Raw genomic sequence first — 22942 nt, 5'->3', positions numbered from 1 at the left:
TCTTTTTTCCTTTGTATTCACCCCTTATTAAGGAACTTCTACCTTTGGTTCGAGAGAGATTTGAATTTGTAAAATGCATGTAAAACTTGGGCCCCATCAAGCGCACTGAATATCCTATACTGCAGTTTAAAGGGACATTGACCCTTTTCAATTAAAAGCTCTTTCTCTGCTTCAGAATTGAATCCTGTCACCCACCTCTGAGAGCCCAAAATGAGCTAGCTGCTGTTCAGTAGATTTTCTTGCTCACTGGGGAAAGACATCTCAGGACTGGGGATACTGGCTAACTTCTGAATTGCAGGATGTCCATAATTGATTGAGATTATGATGTTTTCAACTCTTACTTGAAATTACATCAAGTGATAACTATTGTTTTATGTTGTTTTACTGTGCTTACATTTGATCTCAATACAACCAAGATATCAGTTCACTCTAAATTGTCTGTAAGTCTATTTTGTGGTTGCAGCCAGAGGGCTCCTCTGACTTGGGCTTTAAGGTGGTGTCAGCAGGTGTTGGGCTTCCAGAGCGGGGTTAGGCAAGACAAGGAACCCAAAAATTACTAAGCGACCCCCGAGGGGGTAGTTCTACACTAATCATAAGGTCTGGTAGACATGGAGTGATTTGAGCCGTGCCACATACAGGGTCATGTTTTACACCAACACGGGAATGAACAGGTGTTGTATGCATCCCCATGCCAGAAGTCCCATAGCTATCTAATGAGATGCAGTGGCTGCACGGACACCTGCTGGTGCAGGTGCAAAACCCCTTATGCACCCAAGGTGAGTTTGGGAATATACCCCCAAACCACATGGATGTCATATTGGGAGAAGCAGCTGTGTCCATGCAGTTGCCATGTCCCAGTAGACATGAATGGAACTGCCCACAAAGGAATGCAACGAACACCTGTGTATCTCCATGCCAGTAAACCATGGCCCTGCATGGGGCATGGATCAAATTGCCACACGTGAACAAGGCCTTAGATGTGGTGGCTACATGAGTTTTCTGTTTTTAGGGTTTTTTCCCTCCGTTTTCACCTGGTGATCTAGTCAGTAACGTACCTCCTGTATTAGGGGGCCTACACTTTGGATGAGGAGACACCTTTGGACCTCCCCGTGAGAGGGGCAAAACACATGAAAGTGCACAGTCTATAGGCAGGACTGTCATGTTTCCTGTGCTTATATTCAGTTTTAAATGAAGTTTTTGAAAGCTGACATCATTGGAGTTTGACCACTTTTTCATATGCTACTGGCCAGGACACAGTAAAGTCTTTTGCAATCTGCACCCAAGTTCCAGAGGCGACCTTATTACGGGCTGAGTAATAGTGGAAACCCACCAAACATATACAGTAAATGATATGTATGATAATATATTTTTTAGCACCAAGTCTACTGGATTCATACTGGATCACTCTGTGTACTGTACATAACTAGCATTTTCCCAGTTAGACATTTCCTTTGCAGCTCTGTGAAATAAAAAGGCTATGAATAAATAAAACACAAAGAGAGCATGTCTATAGCCTGGCATGAACTCATAAAGAAATTGTCTGTCTCACATTCCTGCCATATGACTGCGATCTGGCATTCCTGGATGGGTTCCTCGTAAACTGTCAAGTAAAAACAAACATAGTATGAAGCCAAAGAGATATTGCTGGATGGAAAATGAGTGTAATCACTGCTGCAAAACACTTCAATCTGTTATCAGCCTTCCAAGAGGTGACAACTCATCATCATTCACCTTCACACGTTTCCGATCTGACAATGGCAGGGCTGATGTGTCAGCTCTTATCGCCAGTCATAAGAACTGCCAGGAAATATAACTTATAGTTCATGTGTAGATTGGAACTGACAATAAAACTGACACTTTCTCTTTACAACTTTCATACTGAGATACTACATTTACCAGCTTCTAATCTGAAAATAACTGGATAAGAAAACATTTTTTTTTTTCCCCAAAAATATTTTATTAGAAGAAAAGCAGGGTATACAGTGTACATACAAAAACAGGTCACAGTCCGAACATAGACACCACATGTAGCATCCCGTTACGCAGACGGGCCATGGGTTTAATAAATAGAAAGTGAGCTCTCAAAATCAACAGCTAATGCACTTAAGGTAATCTCAGCAAACCTTAAAACATGAAAACTTAAATAGAAGTGCAGCGCTAAATAAAATTGATGAATAAAAATAATAGTGATAATATATAGAATTAATAATAAAATGCCCATACATGATAAACATGTATAATTCAGTAATAAATAAATAAATTAATAACAGGTGATCCACTAGATGTATCCGTATATCCAGAGAAGCTGTGCCAGGAACAAGTGATACAAATGCGCACTCACCGGACGCGCTATAGTTAAGCGCATGTAGTCAAAATCCACTCGGAACCCTTAGGAAGGTGGAGAAGGTGAGCATCCATCTAGAGCTAAGTAATCCTGGTATTCTGTCTCAGTGGTATGCGGTGAAGGCTTCCAGGTCCAGAGATCCCCTTAAGGCTGAATGGGTGCATGTACTGGATACAGGGCTCCCTCCCTCTGGTGGTGGTGGTTAATAGTGAGATGTCCTGAAAATCAATTAGCTCAAATGGGAGCCAAAAACGGTACCCATAGTGTAGTATGATTAAAGACTTTATTTCCAAAAAGATGCAGTAAAAAACGGGTAGTAAACTCTCCCAATGAATGAATGACAGATGCAGAGTAGTACTGACCCCTCCTCGTGGCTCCAGGCGGCTGTGACGTCACGCTCTGTTGGCTCCTCCAGACGGGTCATGGGTTTAAACCAGAATACAGATCGGTATGAAATATATCCTTATTGCACAAGTATATAGCAAACCAGTATATACCAAGAGTATAATAGATAAATTGAAGTAGGTATATTGCTTAACGACCTATGTATTTGTGAGCTCTTAAGTTAAGGGGGTGCGATGTGTTGGGTAGTGCTAGCACAGGATAATTTATATGATATGTGCGTCTATTGCAGGGACATGTGAGCCATGTGAAATCAGTCACACCTATATGGGAGATTAAATGCAATATTTGTATAGAATATATGAAAAATGAAGGCGTGTAAAAAGGTGTAAGAAAAAGAAAAGTCAGAAAGGAGGATAAATAGAGAAGAAGATGAAGATATAGAGTGGGGTAGTGGGGGGATGAAGGGTAGAAGAGACAAAAAAAAAAGGGAGAGGGGGAAAGAGGAGAATGGGTAGGTAGAAACGGGGACGCCAAGGTAAATAGTTTTGGATAAAATAGTGCACATCATTTTGTGCAAGCCAAAAATATGATCATATGGATTAAGATGCAATACGTGCAAGATCAAGCAAAGGGGCAATACGTGGGTCCAGAAGCCAAAATGCAGGCTATGATGCCAAGTCTCAGTCCATCCAAATGTGCACCAAATGTGTCTACAGTGGACAGAGCGTTCTCTAGTACAACAGTGTGTCTAACCATTCAGTCAGGGGGTATAGGCTGTGCATGCATTAATAGGCGATAGGTAGAAGTGGTTTGAAATGGCTCCAACAAGCCCATGTCTTCCTGAATCTCTCGGGAGGTTCTTTTGCTACAGAAATCAATTCCTCCATTTCCTCCATTTTGTTGATTCTAGCAAACCATTCTCGAATAGTGAAGAAAACATTTGACTCTATATGGACCAATGTGTGTACCAAAACACCAAGTAGCTGGGCTAATGATGAAGGGTACCACATCCAGTATGTAATACACAAAAAGAGAATAGGGAACGCAACAGAATTTTAGGGTTCCCTGGAAAGATATCTTACTACATTTGTTAAATAGAACCAATACAATTTTGTTAATATGACTTTAAAATCTATTTAAAATAATCAAGTAGCCCTCACTTAAATTTACTCCAACCGCAGGTGTATAAACATCGCCATCCAACACCCCTATTTGTGACTGCAGTCCTACATTGAACTCCCAGTCAGGGAAAATTGGCTAAAGAGGTGATGGAATGAAGATCTTCTCAAGGTATATCTTGGATACCAACATTGCTTCCTCAGGGGTACAGGTGTGGCTATTGTTTGACGACTGTGAATTCTACCATAATGTACCCACTGAAAATTATGCTATGGGCAGGGACAGCAACAGGGGGAGACCAAAGCACCCATGAATGGCCCTGGACGTTGGATTGTTGGCAATTACTCTGAATGCCACCCCAATGTACATATGCAATTGTAACACCCTTCTGGAAAAGCTAGGGGGAGCTAGTTAATTATTTTTCAGTTCTAAACTGAATAGCAGCCTGGTGTAATAGCCAAAAGGGCTAGATTTGGGTCGGGGCTGAGAGGCTCTGCAGATCAGTTCTCTGAAACCTCCCCCTGTTCTAGAGACTTGGAAAAGTCTCGAGAATTCAGTGATCAGGGGTGAGGAGGAGCTGATCTGCACTCTCAAGTGATCTTGGCCAATTCCCAAGCACGGGGCTTGGTATGGGGTCAGACAGCCCTTAAGAGTAACCAAGCCTGCTCGGCAGCAGGGGAGTTTGGGTGGAAGATGGAGTGAGCAGGATGGAGTGTGGAGCCTGGTAGGGGGTCCAGGAGAGGGGCCTACCAACAGGTGGAGGAGCTGGAAGGGAGGAACTCTCAGATTCAACCATCCCCTGAGAGGGGACAGCCTGGGAAGCAGGGAAGGTGCCAGCCCAGCGTAAGGCCTGAAGGCAGATACCAACCCACAAGCTTGCAGGAGAGACTGAGTGAGCAATCCCACTGGGCCAGAAAAGGGGAAAGAGCATTCAGGTGGCAAACCTGACTAGCCCCCATCTGGGACTGCGGATCTTAAGGAGGCAGATTCTGGGTCCTCTTGCCCAGGAATTCTTTTAGGCAGTTGGGTGAAGAGGAGATTTCATCTAGGGTCTGGTACACCAGGAGAAACCCCTTCTGAGCACTTGTACATAGTTCCAGGAAGTTATCCTCAGTTCATCTGTTCCTTGGGCATCCCATGTATCCCTAATCCCCATCCAAGTTCAATACTCCTAGTAAAACTAAAAAAAAAACAAGTTCACAAACTTCATGCAAGTCTATGAGACTTGAACTTGTAAATTCAAAAGTGCCAATTTTGAAGGCTTATATGCAAGTAATTGGCCATAAAAGGGATATGGGTACTTTGGTACTGCCCTGAGGAACTTGAATCAGTGAAAAAAATTTTCAAAAAGTATAATATTTAAAGAGGCAGTCATTTTCATTGCTTAAATTAAAAAAAAAAAAATTACATTTTTATTATAAACAAAAAAACTGCATGCCCCCCTCCAATACCCCCAATCCTTTAGGTCTGGTAGTAAGGTTAGGAGGGACCACACAGCAAAAAAAATTCAAAAAAGTGCATGGTATTCCCCCTAAAAGCCATACCAGTCCCTTATGCCTTTTAAGGGGAACCCGACCCCCCAAAAAAGTGGCAAAAAGTATGTGGGGTTCCCCCTAAAAGCCATACCAGGCATACTACCCTCGGCATGGGGACACCGTCTTCCCCAAAACCCTTGCCCAGTGGTTGTGGGGGTCTGTGGGCAGGGGAGCTCATTAGCATCAGGGTACCTCTTTAAGTAAGTGGGCACCCTGATGCTGCCCCCCTTGTGAATGAGTAAGGGGTACTCGTACCTCTGCCCATTCACTAAAGGGTTAAATTGTGAAAAAATAAACGTGCAAGACTAATTCCGTTATTGAACAAAAAACAAAACAACCGTTATTGACAAGTCTTTTATAAAAAAAAAAAAGGCCAAAAAATGGTTCTAATGTAATCCATTGTCAATCATGGCGTCCAGTGTTGTCACAACGCCACTGACTCGTTGAAATAAATAAAAACCTGATGCCCGCCAACCTGCACCCGCCGAGCACAATCTGACAGGTCTGACAGTTGCCAGTCAGATGTAAACAAATGGACGGAGCTAGCGGTGACACCAACTGTGCTGTGATTGGCCAAAGCATTGCACCTGACCTGTGGTCAGATGCACTGCTTTGGCCAGTCACAATGCACTGTGAGAATGCAGTGCATTGTGGGTCAAGCAAACAGCCCACTGAGCATCCTTACTGTTTGTGTGTTAGCCAAACTTACGTTCGACTTGAACATCAAGGCCATTACTACATATATCAGAGGGCCCCAATCATGTCAGAGGTCTCCCCATCAAATCAGAGTCCCCCTTTATGTCAGAGGTCCCCCATCACATCAAAGTCACCCCATCACTGCATTGTCTCCCCCTTCATGTCCAGAGTCACCCCGTTACATCAGAGTCACCCTGTCACATCAGAGGACTTCCTATACATAAAAACCCTCCACAACATCAGAGCGATCCCATCACACCAGAGTCCTACATATCAGCAGAGTCCCCCAGTCACACAGACCCCCCGATCAGAAAGCCCCCAATTACACAGTTCCCTCTTTACATCAGAGGCTTATCTTCTGGTTCCAGCAGCTTGGAAGAAGGCAGGAGGTGGATTTCTGTCTTCTCCTGAATGCTGGGGGCAGCCCTGCATGCTGTCTGCCCTGGATCAGAGTCATGCATTGCCATAGTGCAGGAAAGCTGGCTGCCATTGATATAGCAATGAATGATGACATGCATCCTGACCCTGCAGCGTCATTGGTTGTTATAGTTCTAGTGGCCACCCCACACACACACACACACACACCCCATGGCAACCTATAGTGCTGATCCAGGGCAAATTGGGTTCTGTGCTCACAGCACCCCGAGCAAGCCCAGACAGCACTCTGGAGAAACATTGGTCTGGAGCTGCCCTTTGAGTTTGATCCAGAATGCTTACTGTGTGTTATGTTTTACTATATACTACAGCATACCTCCCAATTTTTTAAGATGAAAAGGGGATATTCAGGGGCGGACTGACAACTCATGGGGCCCCCGGGCAATAGGGGATCATGGGGCCCCTGTGTCCTTGCCCAAACTCAAAACAGCCTATGAAAAAGGTACCAGGGGCATCTCATGGGGCCCCCTACTGACCCCGGGTCCTCGGGCAGTGCCCAAGCTTCCAAATGGTTAGTCCACCCCTGGGGGTATTATAACCCTCCGTTACTCTATCCAGAATGAAAAAAAAATATGCCTTCAGTTCTACTTAAATTTTTACTTTTCCTTTATAATGGCTTTTCAAAATAGCAAATGCTGTAATGCTGGGGATGGATGAAAAGTTTAGTGCAGTATAACACTTTAGCAGACTATACACCAAGCCAAACAGAGGGACATGTTGTACACCTTAAAGCAGCGCTCCACCCAAAAGGTGAAGTTCCGCTTTAAGCCTTTGTCCCCCACTGCCCATTAAGGATTGGCACCTTTGGGGAGCAGGTACCTGAATTTGATAGGTACCCACTCCCACTTCTGCTGCGATCCCCTAGGCAATCAGAAGCGGAAGTTGTCCTCCCCCCTCCCTCCCCGTAGTGTTCTGGGATACGTGACAGGTCCCAAAAGACTACGGGACCATTCACAAAGCGCAGTGCTTCTCACACATGCGCAGTGGGCACCCGGCTGTAAAGCTGCAAGCTGTCACAGCCGGGTGCCCACAATGAAGATGCTGGCGCCAGGGAGAGAAGACGGCCGGTGAAACCAGCGGTGGTGAAGACATCGCTGGACCGAGGGACAGGTAAGTGTCTGTATTTTAAAAGTCAGTAGCTACAGTTTTTGTATCTGCTGACTTTTATTTTTTTTTTCAGGTAGAATTCTGCTTTAAACATATAACTTACTATAGCTGTGTGTCTCCAAGCCCATTACAATGAATGAAGATAAAGCATGTCTGGGAGTAACATTTTTCTATGGTAATATTGTGCCATCTAGTGTTCCTTCCACACTTTTTTATTCTATGACCGCAAACTGTTTTTAAAGCAGTAATAAACCTAAAAGCAAACATTTATTATATTCCAGTTTACCAATTCCAAGATGTTACATTACATAGTTACATTAGTTTTCTTATTTAGGTTTCCTTTCCTTTATTTTCACCTGGTGATGTGGTCAGTAAGTCTGTTGTTTTTAAAAGAACAAGCTCTCTTGCAGATGTATCCGTTACAGGGATTATTATTATACAGGATTTATATAGCGCCAACAGTTTGTGCAGCTCTTTGCAAAATCAAAGCAGACAGTATAGTTACAATACAATTTGGTACAAGAGAAAACAGAGGACCCTACTTGTTAGAGCTCACAATCTAGGAGGAAGGGTTGAGTGAAACAGAAAGGTAATAGCTGTGGGGGGATGGAGAATGTGAAAACACTGTTTATTAGTTAGAAGCAGGATAGACTTCTTTAAAGAGAAGGGTTTTCAGGGATTGTCTAAAGGTGGATAGATTAGGAGATAGTCGGTCATATTGGGGTAGGGAATTCCTTTGGATGGGAGAAGCTCGGGAGAAGTCCTGGAGGCAAGCATGGGAGGAGGGGACATAGGAACTAGAGAGCAGAAGGTTTTGGGAAGACTGAAGAGAGCAGTTTTGTTGATATTTTTAGACCAGGTTGGTGATGTAGCTGGGGCAGAGTTGTGGATGGCTTTGTAAGTTGTTACTATTTAGAATTTTATTCATTGGGCAAGTGGAAGCCAGTGGAGGGATTGGCAGAGAGGGGTAGCACACACTGAACGGTTGGTAAGGTGGATGAGCCTGGCAGCAGCATTCATGATGGACTGTAAGGGGCATAGCCTATGTAAAGGCAATCCAATGAAGAGGGAGTTGCACTGGTCAAGGTGAGAGATAACTGTGTGGTATCATTGGTTAATAAGGGGCATATTCTGGAGATGTTGTGGGGGTAGAGGTGGCATGATTTGGATGGGGATTGGATATGGGCCTGAAACTATATGTTCAGAATCCTGGGTTACCCCTAGCACCCTGGCATGCAGGGATGGGTTGATAGTTGTTCTGTTGATCTTGACAGAGAAATCAGGGGAAGGAGCACATTGGGGAGGAAATATTATGAACTCAGTTTTGGATAGATTGAGTTTGAGAAAGTGGTGAGACATCCAGTCTGATATGTCTGTTAGTAAATCGGTGATATGTGAGGAAACTGATGGGGTGAGCTGAGGAGTAGAGATATATTTATGTGTCATCAGCATAGAAATGGTATTGTAAACCATGAGAAGCTATCAGCTGACCCAGGGAAGAAGTGTAGACTGAGAATAGGAGAGGTCCTGTAAGGGATTTCCGGCAAGAAGAATCGTGATCAGAAATGTGCATGCGCATAGGAATTCCCGCAGAAGAATTGCCGGTTGTGCGCAGGAATACGCGATCGCGCACACGCATGCACATGTGCAAACACACGGAGAAAGATTGGCGCCAGAAAGCCTATTTAAGGAGTGCCTCTGCTCATGTTCGGTGCTGACTGGTCTTCAGGTCCCCTGTGTCCTGATTGTTCCTGTGTGATGCCTTTGTTGCTAACACGGCTTGTTCCTCACCTGACTCTGATTGCTCTCCTGATACTAGTTCCGGACTTCGGCTCTGCTCCTGACCTTGGCTTTTCCTTCTGATTCTGTACTGCCCAACTGTTGATGACCCTGGCTATTCCATGACATTGTTCCTGTCTCTTGTCCTCACTACCTGCCTTGCTCTGGTGCACGCCTGGCAATCTACAAGACCTGCTCTGCTTGTTACTACTGTGCCAAAAATCAGAGGATCATCAGCCTTCCAAGGTCATCATCTGCAAGAGCTGCAAACAACAACTACTGGCACTCTTGTTCCCCTGGGTCCTAGACTCCCTCTGTTCCAGCTCCAGCGGGGTCAGGGCTAGTGACACAAGTGAGGCCGACCTTGTCATTTCAGTCTCCCATCAGGTACGTGACAGGTCCAAGAACAAAACCTTGGGGGACCCCTATGGTAAGAAGAATAGGAGAGGAGGAAGTAGAGTTGTAAGTGACACTTAAGGTGCTGTGAGATAAGTAAGATTCAAACCAATGGAGAATACAGTCACAAAGACCAAATAAATAGAGTTTTTTGAGGAGGAGGGGGTGGTAAACCGTGTCAAATGCAGTGGAGAGGTCCCAGAGTAGGAGTACGGAATAGTGATTATTGGTTTTAGCTGTTAGTAAGTTGTTTGCGAGATTTAGGAGAGCGGTTTCTGTGGGGTGTTGTAGGCGAAATCCAGACTGAAGCGGATCAAGAAGGTTATTCTCAATGAGAAGGCAGCTCAGCTGGTTGTCAACTTAACGTTTAAGTATGGGGTTGACTAGTGCTTGTTTTAGAGGGTTGGGGACGATGCCAGTATAAAGGGAGAGTTTGAAGATATGAGTTAAAGAGTGCAGGATAGAGTCAGAGGGTGACTGTAGTATTTGTGACGGAACAGGGTCCAGGGGACAGGTGGTTAGGTGCGTTAGAAAAGTTTAGTGACTTCCTCTATAGTAGCTGGGTTAAACAAGGAAAGTATTGATTGTGCAGGTGGACAAGGAGTGTAAGGTGAGGGAGATATCTGTACAGAGGAGATCTCATCACAAATTATATCAATCTTATTTTTGAAGTGATTAGTGATCTCCTGAGCAGTGAGCAAGTGGGTGGAAGTAATGAAGGATGACGTAGAGAGTTAAACGTAGAAAAGAGTTGTAGGGGACTGCGGTGACAGGGTGTTAATGAGAGTAATAAAATAGGTCTGTTGGCAGTGGGGAGATAGGAATTGTGTTTTTGGAGGGCAGATTTATATAGCTCGAAGTCATGCTGGGACTTAGTCTTATGCCACAGATGCTCAAGAGCACGGCTACATTTTTTGAGGCTTCTGGTATTGTCTGGTTGCCGGGGTTGTAGCAGATGGGGCCTGATTCTGTGTGTAGTTAGGGGGCCAATGTGTCTAGTGTCCAGCGAACTGTTGTAGACAGAAGTGGCCAGGTAGGGGCAGGACAGGGCTGAGATTTTGTTATAGAGGCAATCAGAGAAGGGTTAAGATGGCAAAGGTTTCTACAGGTAACTGTTAGATAGTTGGAAGGCAAGGAGGAGGCAGCCAAAGAGAGAGCGAAGCTAAAAGGGGCATGATCAGAGAGAGAAAAAGGAATGTTGGTTAGGTTGCAAGGAGTGCATAGGTAGGAGAATACATGGTCAAGGTAGTTACCATTGGAGTGAGTAGAAGTAGAGTAAGTAGAAGCGTGTGTCCATTGTTTGGTAAAAAGAGGAGGTTAGGCTCAGAAGTTTAGAAGGAGCAGGTGTGTAAAGATTAACAGGGATGTTAAAGTCACTGAGAATGATTGTGGGAGTTTCAGAAGAGAGAAAATACAACAGCCAGGCAGAGAAGTCATCTAAGAAGCTTGATACCGGTCCAGGAGGCTGATCACAGCAATTTGCAAAGAAACTGAAGAAAATAGACACATACAGTGAGCTTCAAATGAGGAGAGGGACAGAGAGGGAGGTGATTGAAGGACCTGAAAAGTGCTTTGTGGGGATAGGAGGACTCCAACTCAACCTCTATTCTGTCCACTAGGCCTGGGAGAGTGAGTCCAGAAGAGGCCACCATGAGAGCGGGCAGCTGGAGAGGAAAAGTCATATTTGTCAAGCCAGGTTTCAGTAATTTCAAGTAGGTTAAAGGAATTTGTGATAAAAAAGGTTATGGACAGAGGTGAGTTTGTTACAGACAGAGCGGGCATTCCAAAGGGCACGGGAAAAGGGGAGGCTTATTAGTATATGAAATCAGCATTAGCAGGAGTTGATGAGTGCAGTAATAAGGTGAAGACAGGAGTGAGGGTAAAGGTGTGGGGTGAAGAGGAGTTTGAGGGGAGAGGATACAACTGTGAGAAGAAGTAGGGAGTGCATGTTACAGAGTGGTGAAATTAAAAAGCAGACTGGGTAAGAGAAGAAAAAGCTGGATGGGGAAACAGTTCACCTGTAGTCTGTGTAGTATTTTTCTGCTTCTTCCTTTCAAATTCCAATACTGGTCTACAGGGACTGCAAGTGGCTGATCCCAAGTCAAAATTCAGGTACTTGCATTGCTTGCATTTCAAAAAAATTACAAAAGAAATGTATTAACGAATACAAAGCTGCCTAGGGTTATGCTTTAACTATTATAATTACAATTTTATATCATGGCGTAACCCTGGGCATTGTTACTGAGCATGCAGGACTCTATTTGACTACTAGATGACAGCATTCAGCACATCGCCTCACCATAACCTTAATACAGAGCATTCTGGGAGATGTAGTCTGGAAGAAGATCTGTCTATACAGTAAAACTGAAGGCACAGCTACAAAGCCCACAAGCACCTGCCCAAAGGGAGGGACTAGAGATGAGCGAATCGAACTTGGCGAAGTGGAATTTGTTTCGAATATTAGGAAAAATTCGATTCGCGCCGAATCCGAAAATTAGCAAACTTCAGATGCACGAATCGAATTTTCCCCGATCGGCCGATTTTCATTCCTTCTACAGCCGGCAAAAAGTGTCCCTGCAGAGAGCTCCGCTATTTCTGACAGTTCTCTGACAGTTCCTTCACATTTACAGCGGTTGAAACATTGTATCTATTTGTTTCCATTTAGGATACAGATGTTTTTATTCGGAAACAAATATATACAATGTTTCAACCGCTGTAAATGTGAAGGAACTGTCAGAGAACTGTCAGAAATAGCGGAGCTCTCTGCAGATACACTTTTTGCTGTACTGGAATTCTTCTTATTTTCATCCTACTTCTTCTTCTTCATCCTCATCCTCATCCTCTTCTTCTTCTTCTTCTTCTTCTTCTTCTTCATCCTCATCCTCTTCTTCTTCTTCTTCATCCTCATCCTCTTCCTCTTCTTCATCCTCATCCTCTTCTTCATCCTCATCCTCTTCTTCTTCATCCTCATCCTCTTCTTCATCCTCTTCTTCTTCTTCTTCATCCTCATCCTCCTCTTCTTCTTCTTCTTCTTCTTCATCCTCATCTTCTTCTTCCTCTTCTTCTTCTTCATCCTCATCCTCTTCTTCTTCTTCTTCTTCTTCATCATCCTCATCCTCTTCTTCTTCTTCTTCTTCTACTTCTTCTTCTTCTTCCTCATCCGCATCCTCTTCTTCTTCTTCTTCTTCTTCTTCATCCTCATCCTCTTCTTCTTCTTCTTCTTCTTCATCCTCATCTTCTTCTTCCTCTTCTTCTTCTTCATCCTCATCCTCTTCTTCTTCTTCTTCTTCTTCATCATCCTCATCCTCTTCTTCTTCTTCTTCTTCTACTTCTTCTTCTTCTTCCTCATCCGCATCCTCTTCTTCTTCTTCTTCTTCTTCTTCATCCTCATCCTCTTCTTCTTCTTCTTCTTCATCCTCATCCTCATCCTCTTCTTCTTCTTCATCCTCATCTTCTTCTTCTTCATCCTCATCCTCTTCTTCTTCTTCCTCATCCTCATCCTCTTCTTCTTCTTCATCCTCATCCTCTTCTTCTTCTTCTTCATCCTCATCTTCTTCTTCTTCTTCTTCCTCTTCTTCTTCTTCTTCTTCTTCATCCTCATCCTCTTCTTCTTCTTCTTCTTCTTCATCCTCATCCTCTTCTTCTTCTTCCTCATCCTCTTCTTCTTCTTCATCATCCTCATCCTCTTCTTCTTCTTCTTCCTCATCCTCTTCTTCTTCTTCATCCTCATCCTCTTCTTCTTCTTCTTCATCCTCATCCTCTTCTTCTTCTTCTTCATCCTCATCCTCTTCTTCTTCTTCTTCTTCTTCTTCCTCATCCTCATCCTCTTCTTCATCCTCATCCTCTTCTTCTTCTTCTTCATCCTCATCTTCTTCTTCATCCTCATCCTCTTCTTCTTCTTCTTCTTCTTCTTCTTCTTCATCCTCATCCTCTTCTTCTTCAATTGAAGCTGCTTCTGCTCCGCCATTGGACTCTTGATAGTCGTCTCCCCACACTGCTGCTGGGGGGACTTTTTAACATAGGCCTCTGTATGGCCTTCAATTTAAGCTGCTTACGCTTCGCCACTCTGCCATGGGCCCCTGTACCGCCTCCTCATGCTGCTGCCAGGTCCAGAGTGTGTCATGGGTCCCTGTACGGCCTCCCATTGCTGCTGTCTCCATCGCCACACTCTGCCATGTGCCACTTTCAGGTCTCCTCACACTGCTGGTGGGTTCCATTTTGTCATAGGGTGCTGTATGGCCTCCCATTGCTGCTGCCTCCACCGCCACACTGTGGCTCCACACTCTGGTTTTGGCCCCGTGACTGCCCAAATGAGTGAAGTGTGCGGTGATTCTAAGATCGACGGCACTCATCTGCATGTTATACTGACTGACAGTATTATTTCTCTTCCCCAGCAGACTCCAAGGGCATTTAAATTAAAGGTACAGTGTTCTGCACTAATATAAAGGCTCTCTGAAGCCTAGAAACCCTTTTAATAAGTTAAATTCGCAGCGAATAAATTCGCATCGAATCAAATTTATTCCGCAAATTCGGCGAATCAGCCGAATCGAATTTTTGAATAATTCGCTCATCTCTAGGAGGGACATTATGAAAGAAAAAATTGGGGAAGGAGCCAGGCAGTTGGGTGAGAGATGTGCCAACTGGAAGAAGTTGTGCATGTGTGTGTGACTGTTCCAAGCTGTGCTGTCAGGACCAGGCCGAGTCGAGCTGCATTCAACAGAGCTGCTAGTGAACCAAGTTGATTGTTGTACCAAGCTCTGAGCCAAGGAAACTCTGGGGAGATCCTTCAACATCCCGAGCTGCTGTATGGAGTGCCCGTGTCCAGACCACCACAGCCACATCACCATTTAAGGGGTACCCCCAACGCATTACAACATAACATCCAGACTACCTCAGAAAAATTGGGTGAGAGGGTCACCGACCACACTTCACTGCAATACATTACAGTTAGTACTTGCTGCCATGCAGTCCTACCTGGGCTACGGTCATTTACTGACACTATCCCTAATAAGAGTTAAAACACATTTCTGCCATCCATCACTGTACGCTGCTGCCTTCTACACCACAGCTGTCACTGAGCCCACACTGCTGAATTGGATTATCATTTCTCTTCCTGCTTAGCACACACCTGGCTTCAACAGCAGTTACCCTTGCTTAGCCAATTTAAAAAGGGCATTCCTACTGAATAGGTCCAACCTTTCTTTAGGAAATGTCCTTATTAATTTTTCATCTTAAAGTGAACTTCCCTATTAACCTCACATCTTAAAGTGAACATCCCTATTAACCTCACATCTTAAAGCAACATCACCCTGCTTTGCGAGCCAACATAAAGGGCCCCAACTGAGCCGGCACAAGCCTATATCAATAGACTATTCAGACTCAAGGGCCTGTTTGGTAGCAACACTGGTGTACAGGAGATCTGAAAAACAAATCTCCACCCTAAGCCTAGATTCTCCCAGCTGAGAGCTCCTAAGTGATCTAGCCTGTCGTCTTATTGTTAGCCATCTGAAGTCACTTGGAGCATGATCTCTCAGTCAGAGAGCTATTGTTTATGCTCTTGGTACTGCAGTAGGTATTTTGCCTCACTTTAAAGGTACTGGTGTTAATGGCACTGTTTTGTAATTGCATTGTTTACTCGTATGTTAACTTTGAATCTTTGAACTGCTGTATTGCTCTACCACTCTAGTTTGTCAATACAGTCTGTTTACTTTGCCACAGTCAGTGTGTGCCCTTCTTGTGTTACTGGCGGGAGGCTCTGGCAAGGGTTTTCTGGTGCTGTCAGCAGGAGTGAAGTTCCAACTAGGGCCAAGGAAAAGAACAGAGGACCCGATACTACCAGTGGCTCCTATGGGGGGGTAGAGCTACAATGGCATACCCAAACAAGTGGCTAAAAGTAAAGAGGTGGTCATGTATGTGCATATCAAAACTCAACAAACAAATGGGGTGCTGGATTCTGATTTTCTAAGGGTCATTGAAATTGTCACTGGGCACACTGGATCTGGTTCAGCAGCACTACACAAAACCAGAACCATCTTTAGGAACAGGGAAAGAACACAGAGTTGAGAAATTACATACATATAATCCAGTGAGGACATCAAACAAACATCCATTGTTTTTAATGATAAAATTGATTCATGGCAGGAAAAAAAACAACATGCTTTGGGGGTTATACACACTCCTTGACTAAGGGCGAGTGTGTTTGGTTCCAATATACGTTGGATTTTTTCTGCTATGAATTAATTTTATTATTAAAAACCTTTGACTCTTGGATGTTTGTTTGGTGCTCCCTTTGGATTGTATTTATGCCTCTATATATGTAATACTTGATTCTACCATTGATGTATACAGTAGAACTGTGTTTGGCTCCCGGAACAGATTGAATTTCTTTTGTTATGAATCAATTTTATCATTAAAAACCTTGGACTCTTGGATGTTGGTTTGGTGCTCCCATTGGATTGTATGTATATATTTACCTTATGTCATACTTGATTCTACCATTGATATACTGTAGAACTGTGTTTGGCCTCCAAAACCCATTGGATTTTTTCTGTTATAAATCAAATTTGTCATTAAAAACCTTGGACTCGTGGATGTTTGTTTGATCGTCCCATTGGATTGTATATATGTATTTACTGTATATGTCATACTTGATACTACCATTGATGTATAGAACTGTTTTTGGCCTTCAAAATGCATTGAATTTTGTTTCTGTTATAAATCAATTTTATCATTAAAAACCATGTTCTCTTAGATGTTTGTTTTCTGCTCTCATTGAATTGTATGTACATATCTATATACTGTATGTCATATTTGATTCCACCATTGGTGTATAGAACTACACAGAAGATTTACAAAAACTATTATTGTGTTTTAATAAAATATTGTTTTTATTCACTGTTTCTAAGCTTCTTACCATATCTGACTACACAGACGTTGTATATCCATTTTCTCCCATTCTCTATCCATATCCATGTTATGTATCCATTTTCTATGTATATGTATTCACACCCATACACACACCTACTTATACACACATTCAATTCATGACAAAATTATTATCTCTGTAACTTTTTATGGAGAGTGTTAAATAAATGCATATTTTTATAATCTACAAAGAAAGAAATGTGAGCACCTATTAACACACCTAATACATTTAGATGTGTTAACAGTGTTTTTGATGCATTTGCATTGACGTTTCATTGTGTGGAATTTTGTATTATCTTCTTGGCTAGTAATGCTGTCTAAACGCATCTCAAATGTGTTGTACATGCCATAGGGGCATTTGTGATGCATTTGCAGTGCTTTTACATTGATATAATTGAAAACAAAGGGGCACTATTCCTCCCACTGACACCAACAATGGGGCGCTATCCCCCCCTCCCCACTGACACCAACAATGGAGCACTATTCCTCCCACTGACACCAACAATGGGGCACTATTACTCCCACTGACACCAACAATGGGGCACTATTACTCCCACTGACACCAACAATGGGGCACTATTCCTCCCACTGACACCAACAATGGAGCACTATTCCTCCCAATGACACCAACAATGGGGCACTATTCCCCCCCACTGACACCAACAATGGAGCACTATTCCTCCCACTGACACAAACAATGGGGCACTATAGACTCCCACTGACATCAGGATCCCTGCCTTAGTAAATGAGGCGCTGTGCTGACTCCAGTCAATCATGTGCCAACAAAAATCTTTTTTTAATTTCCTTGTACAAAAAAACCCCCCAAAAAACAAAACAACAAAAAAACAAAAAATGGGCAGACTCGATGGACCACTTGGTCTTGTTCTGCCATCGCTTTTCTATGTTTCTATGTCGGATATTCTTGGCAAAGTAAACATTCGCTACTCCTTTAGTAAATTAAGAGAGTCATCCGGTATAACCTAGGGTGTGGTTGCCATCATCCCTGTTTTTCTAACAAAGAGATCTAATACTTTACATTTGGTGAAATTTTTAAGGCAACCTTAAAATATACAAATCAATCCATTTTTTTTTTTTTAAATTTACATTTTATTTGACAGTCAGTACACATTTCTTCCATAGAGTATGAAAATTCTTGAAAGCATACTTGCTTGACAATATCAGTAATTATTCTATAGAAAATTGGTAATATCTCTTGAAGCTGATAAATCATCTTGTAACCTCATTTGAGAGAACTACAAGTGTATTCAGCCTATATCCAACACGTTTCAAATACTTTAATGCAGATTCTTCCTTAGGGAAGGAATACCGCTCTACAACAGCAGTTATCAATAATTACACTTTTGTGCATATTATTTCTAATCCAAGAATTGAAAAACCAACTTTACAAATTTTACATACCACAAAAGATGACCACACTAAGAATGCTTTGCTGTGTTTGTGGAGAATGATTCCCCCCCAATACGTAGGATGAGATCATCACTTGGCATGGAAGAACAACAGGTGCCACGTTGAAGAATACTGTAGTAGTGAAAGATATCAGTTAATGTGATGTCTTCTGCATTAATGTCCCAGGAATATAATCATGGACATCCAGAAATATCTGAGGGAATACTATCTCTTTTAATCATATAATAGGGACAAGAAATTAACTACATGTCCATAATGTATAAACACATGGACAGATGTATAATCAGAAAACATGTAAGCCAAACTTATTGTCCCCCCCATTTAGAAATTACTATCAATAAAGATAAAGTAACCAATTTAAACACTCAGATCATAAGAGTTTCTTAAATATTTAAAAATGGTCACTTACATTCTTTGAATTCACCATGAACATATAGAGACATGGTGCTACGGTAATTCAGCCTCAGAAATCTGGCCCTCAGACTTTAAAACATCAAAGAGTCGAGAACAGGTATGGTACGTGTGGTTCCCCTAGGGACCGAACACAATTTGACAGCTGTCTCCAATTTTCAATGCTTGAGGCCTTATATAATTGCACAGAAGTTATAATGTGTGTTTCTCCACCCATCTGTGGATATGCATCCATCCAGGGGAAGATGGCGCCCATAGTGTGGTTCCCGGCGTTCAAACCAAGTGCGCAGGCACGACCGCATCATGAGCACTGGCATCACATCTGACTCCAAACAGATCTCCGGAAGTCGGATGGATATTGGAGACCGCCACCGACACGGGAAAAACAGGCCCATTAGGAGCACCAAGGGGCTTCCACCCTTAGCTCCATTAGGCCACATAAAAGGGCCCTCTTTAGTAAATTAACCTCATTTTATAACTTTATAACTATAACTACCATAGAATATGGTCAAGCCTTAGCAGAAAGAGATAAAGCCTTAGATCGGTTGTCTCCAAACTGTGACCTGGGGCTGGATGTGGCCCTTTGCTTACCTTTTTCTGGCCCTTGCGGCACTATTCATCTTACTGACACCGAGAAGTGGGCACTACTCCTCCTACTGTCATCAATGATGGAACACCATTCCCCTCAATGACAATGATAGTACACTATTCCACTTACTGACACCAGAAAGGTGCACTATTCCTCCCACTGACAACAACAATGGGGCATTATTCTTCCCACTGACACCAATGAGGGGCACTATTCCTCTCACTGACACCAACAATGGGGCACTATTCTTCCCACTGAAATCAACAATGAGGCACATTTCCTCCCAAAGGCACCCAAGATGGGGTACTGTTCCTCTCAATGACAACGATGGGGCACTATTCCTCTCACCGACACCAATGAGACGCACTATTTCTCCCACAGACACCAATAATAGGGTTCTACGCTTCCCATTGACACCAATGAGGTGCACTATTCCTCTCACCAATACCAACAAAGGGGCACTATTTCTCTCACTGACATCAATGATGGCATTGTTTACTTCCACTAACATCTTCTACGCATAAAGGCCACAGTCAGGCCATATCAAAGTCTGAATATTCCTGTCTTAGATTGAAATTTACAGGCCCATATAATTATATTCACTTTTTCCCCAAGCCAACTAGTACTCCCTCCTCTCTATAGGCACCTATAGTTATATTCCTCGTTCAATACTGTAGTGTACTCTTCTCTATGCTTATTATATACAAAAGCTTTCAATTCCTATTCCAAAAATAATGTGCGCTTACAAGGTAATCCATCATTGTTACAGGGGGATTCGGTTAGGCCCACATATCCGAAATAGTAGTAGATGCTTTCATGCGGAAAAGCCATGGTGACATTTGGCTCCATCTTGCCTAGGTCTGCACACAGCAAATACCAATGTCAGATCAGGTCTGCCTCTCTTTGCAAGATGTCTCTGTAGGGCAAAAGGTCACCGGGCCGTTTTTTAATTGGCTTGGATTTGTGTGCAAATCCCCAAAGTGGCTTGTTTGTACCAATTTGTTGCACCCTTTTGATTTTCTTTCCATCTTTTGAAGCTTCCTGTAAGTCTATTATTAGATTTGTTTTGCTGAATTAACTTGTCGGACTCCAATTTCCTGTTGTGATAGGTACAATGTGCCGTCTTGTCACGTCTTTTCCGATCTTTCTGACACTTCATATCCTCGGTTATTAATAGCCCGGGAATCCGTGAACTGTATGTCAACAAATGTGAAATTGTCATTTCATTCTGAAAATGTGAAGCGCAATACTGATGCTGTTTCATAGAAGAAGAAGAGCATTCAGTCTACAGAGTTGAAAGTCTAATGCCAGCTTCAGGAAAATAAATGTTAAAAAAATATTTTTAAAATGAGAAAGCAGTTCTGGCTTACCTACCTACCTCCTTTCCATTGTTCTTGTCCTTCCCAGACTCAGCACTCCAAACTGTGGATAATTCAGGGTTGAATTATGACTACCATCATCTAACCCATTTCCTGTGAGCCCCAGATGTCATGGACGTCGAGAGCACATCATCAAGCTGACCTGGACTCAGTTATTACAGTGACATTTTAGGCCCCTTTCACACAAGCGGACCGATGGGGTCCATCTGCCCGTTTTTCAGGTTGACCAGATCAGTCCATCCATAGACTCGTATGGACTGGTGGGTGTATTGTCCGCTCACACCCATTGGCATCCGATCCAATCCTGTACACCAAAAACAAATGGATGAGGATCCGTTCCCCATCCGTCCAGAGGATTGGATCGGATGACAATAGGGTGGAAACGGACATTGAAATCAGCGGGCAGTGTCTGTGTCTGCTCTGCAGCAACAGAGCAGACAAAGACCTGTCATCTGCCTTCTCAGCGGGGGTCAGCAGAGAGATCCCCCACTGAGCAGGCAGATCACGCTGACAGATCCGCCCCATCTGAAAGGGGCCTTAAAGTTAAGTTTTGCTGACAAATACACATAGGATGCCAGCACCAACTTCTATCTGAAAATGCAAATTAACATAATCCACTAATTCTAAATTCTAATTCATTGACATTCTGAGTCTGAGACCTGTGAGAGGTGCTTCCAGCACCTGAACTCTCACTAGTGCCCCAATAGGTGGCCTGAGGCCAGCCTTCACATTGGTACAGAGTTAAGGTGGCACTTCTGCTTAAAAGTGAGGTTCCTCCATGAGGATACAGTCATGGCCAAAAATATTTGCACCCCTTCATTTCTATCAGATAATGCACCACTTTGCCCAAAAAATTGTTGCAATTACAAATGTTTAGTCATTCTCATGATTATTTCTTTTGTTTGTATTGGTATGACAAAAAAAGTGGTGAAGCAAAAAGCCAAATCTGACTCATTCCACACAAAACCAGAAAAATTAACTGGACAAAATTCCTGGCACCCTCAATTTAATATTTGGTAGCACGTCTCATGGAAAAAATAACTGAAATCAAACACTTCCTGTAACCATCAATGAATTTCTTCCACCTCTCTACTGGAATTTGCTCCACTCTTCTTTTGCTAACTGCTCCAGGTCCCTCAGATTGGAAGAGTTCCTTTTTCCCAACTGCTGTTTTGAGCTCTCTCCACAGGTGCTCTATGGGATTGAGAGCTGGACTCATTGCTGGTCAGTTCAGTACTCTCCAGTGCTTTGTCTGAAACCATTTCTGAGTGTTTTTTCAAGTGTTTGGGTCATTGTCCTGCAGTAAGATCTATGACCTCTGACGGAGACCCAACTTTCTGACACTGGTCCCTACATTGCACCCCAGAATTCTCTGGTAGTATTCAGATTTCAGAATACCATGCACATGGTCAAGACATCTAGTGCTTGAAGCAGTAAAGCAACCCCGAAACATCAGTGAATCTCCACTTTGTTTGATTGTAGGGACTGTATTCTTTTCTTTAAAAGCCTTATTTTTTTTTAAATTGAAAACAGTAGATTGATGGGCTTTACCAAAAAACTAATTTTGTTTCGTCTGTCCACAACACATTCTTCCAAAAGGACTTTGACTTCCTCAGGTAAGTTTTGGCAAACTCCAAACTGGCTTTTTTATGTTTCTGTGTCAGCAGTGGAGTCCTCCTTGGTCTCCTACCATAGAGTCCCTTTTCACTCAGATGGAGATGTATAGTGCTAGCCAACACAGTTGTACCCTGTGCCTGAAAGTCAGCTTGGAGTTGTCTGAAAGTTGAATGAGGTTCTTTATCCACCATTCGAACAATCCTTTGTTGCATTCTTTGATCAAGTTTTTCATGGGCTTTAAACTTCTTGACAATGTTGTGCACAGTGGATACAGGAACATTAAGATCTGTTAATTGATATAGGTCAGTTTAATTACAAATTACAGGAGCACCAACCTGGAATGCAATGATTTCTTACAATTTTAAGTAGGTGACAATAATTTTGTCCAGTCCATTTTTGGGAATATGTCAGATTTGGCTTTTTGTTTCTCCAATTTTTGTGTCATACTAATACAAACAAATGAAATAAACATGAGAATGCTTAAGCATTTGTAATTACAACTGGTGGTGTATTATCTGACAGAAATACAGGGGTGCCAATATTTTTGGCCATGACCGCAATCTGTGGCCAACTTCTGTAACATTTTACTTTGTTCACTACAGACGCAGTTCCTCATCATGCTTATACTTCTTCCACTTGTGCAGCATTTCTGAGCTGGTACCCCAGAGCTTGTACCGGTCTCCATCAACCCAGTAACCTGTAATCCCACTCCCAGTGACATTGAATCCTATGTTTCACTTGAATACTAGTAAGATTGCTTGTGCATATCCCATGTGTATTCTACTCACTATATCCTCCATGACTCCCAGGCTGGGTCCTTAGGGTACCCCACGCTGCA

This window comes from Staurois parvus, unplaced genomic scaffold (genome assembly GCF_062004578.1).
Source record: "Staurois parvus isolate SC_StPar_1 unplaced genomic scaffold, SC_StPar_1.0 ptg000018l, whole genome shotgun sequence".
In the NCBI taxonomy this organism is placed as follows: Eukaryota; Metazoa; Chordata; class Amphibia; order Anura; family Ranidae; genus Staurois; species Staurois parvus.
This window is presented reverse-complemented; position numbering follows the sequence as displayed.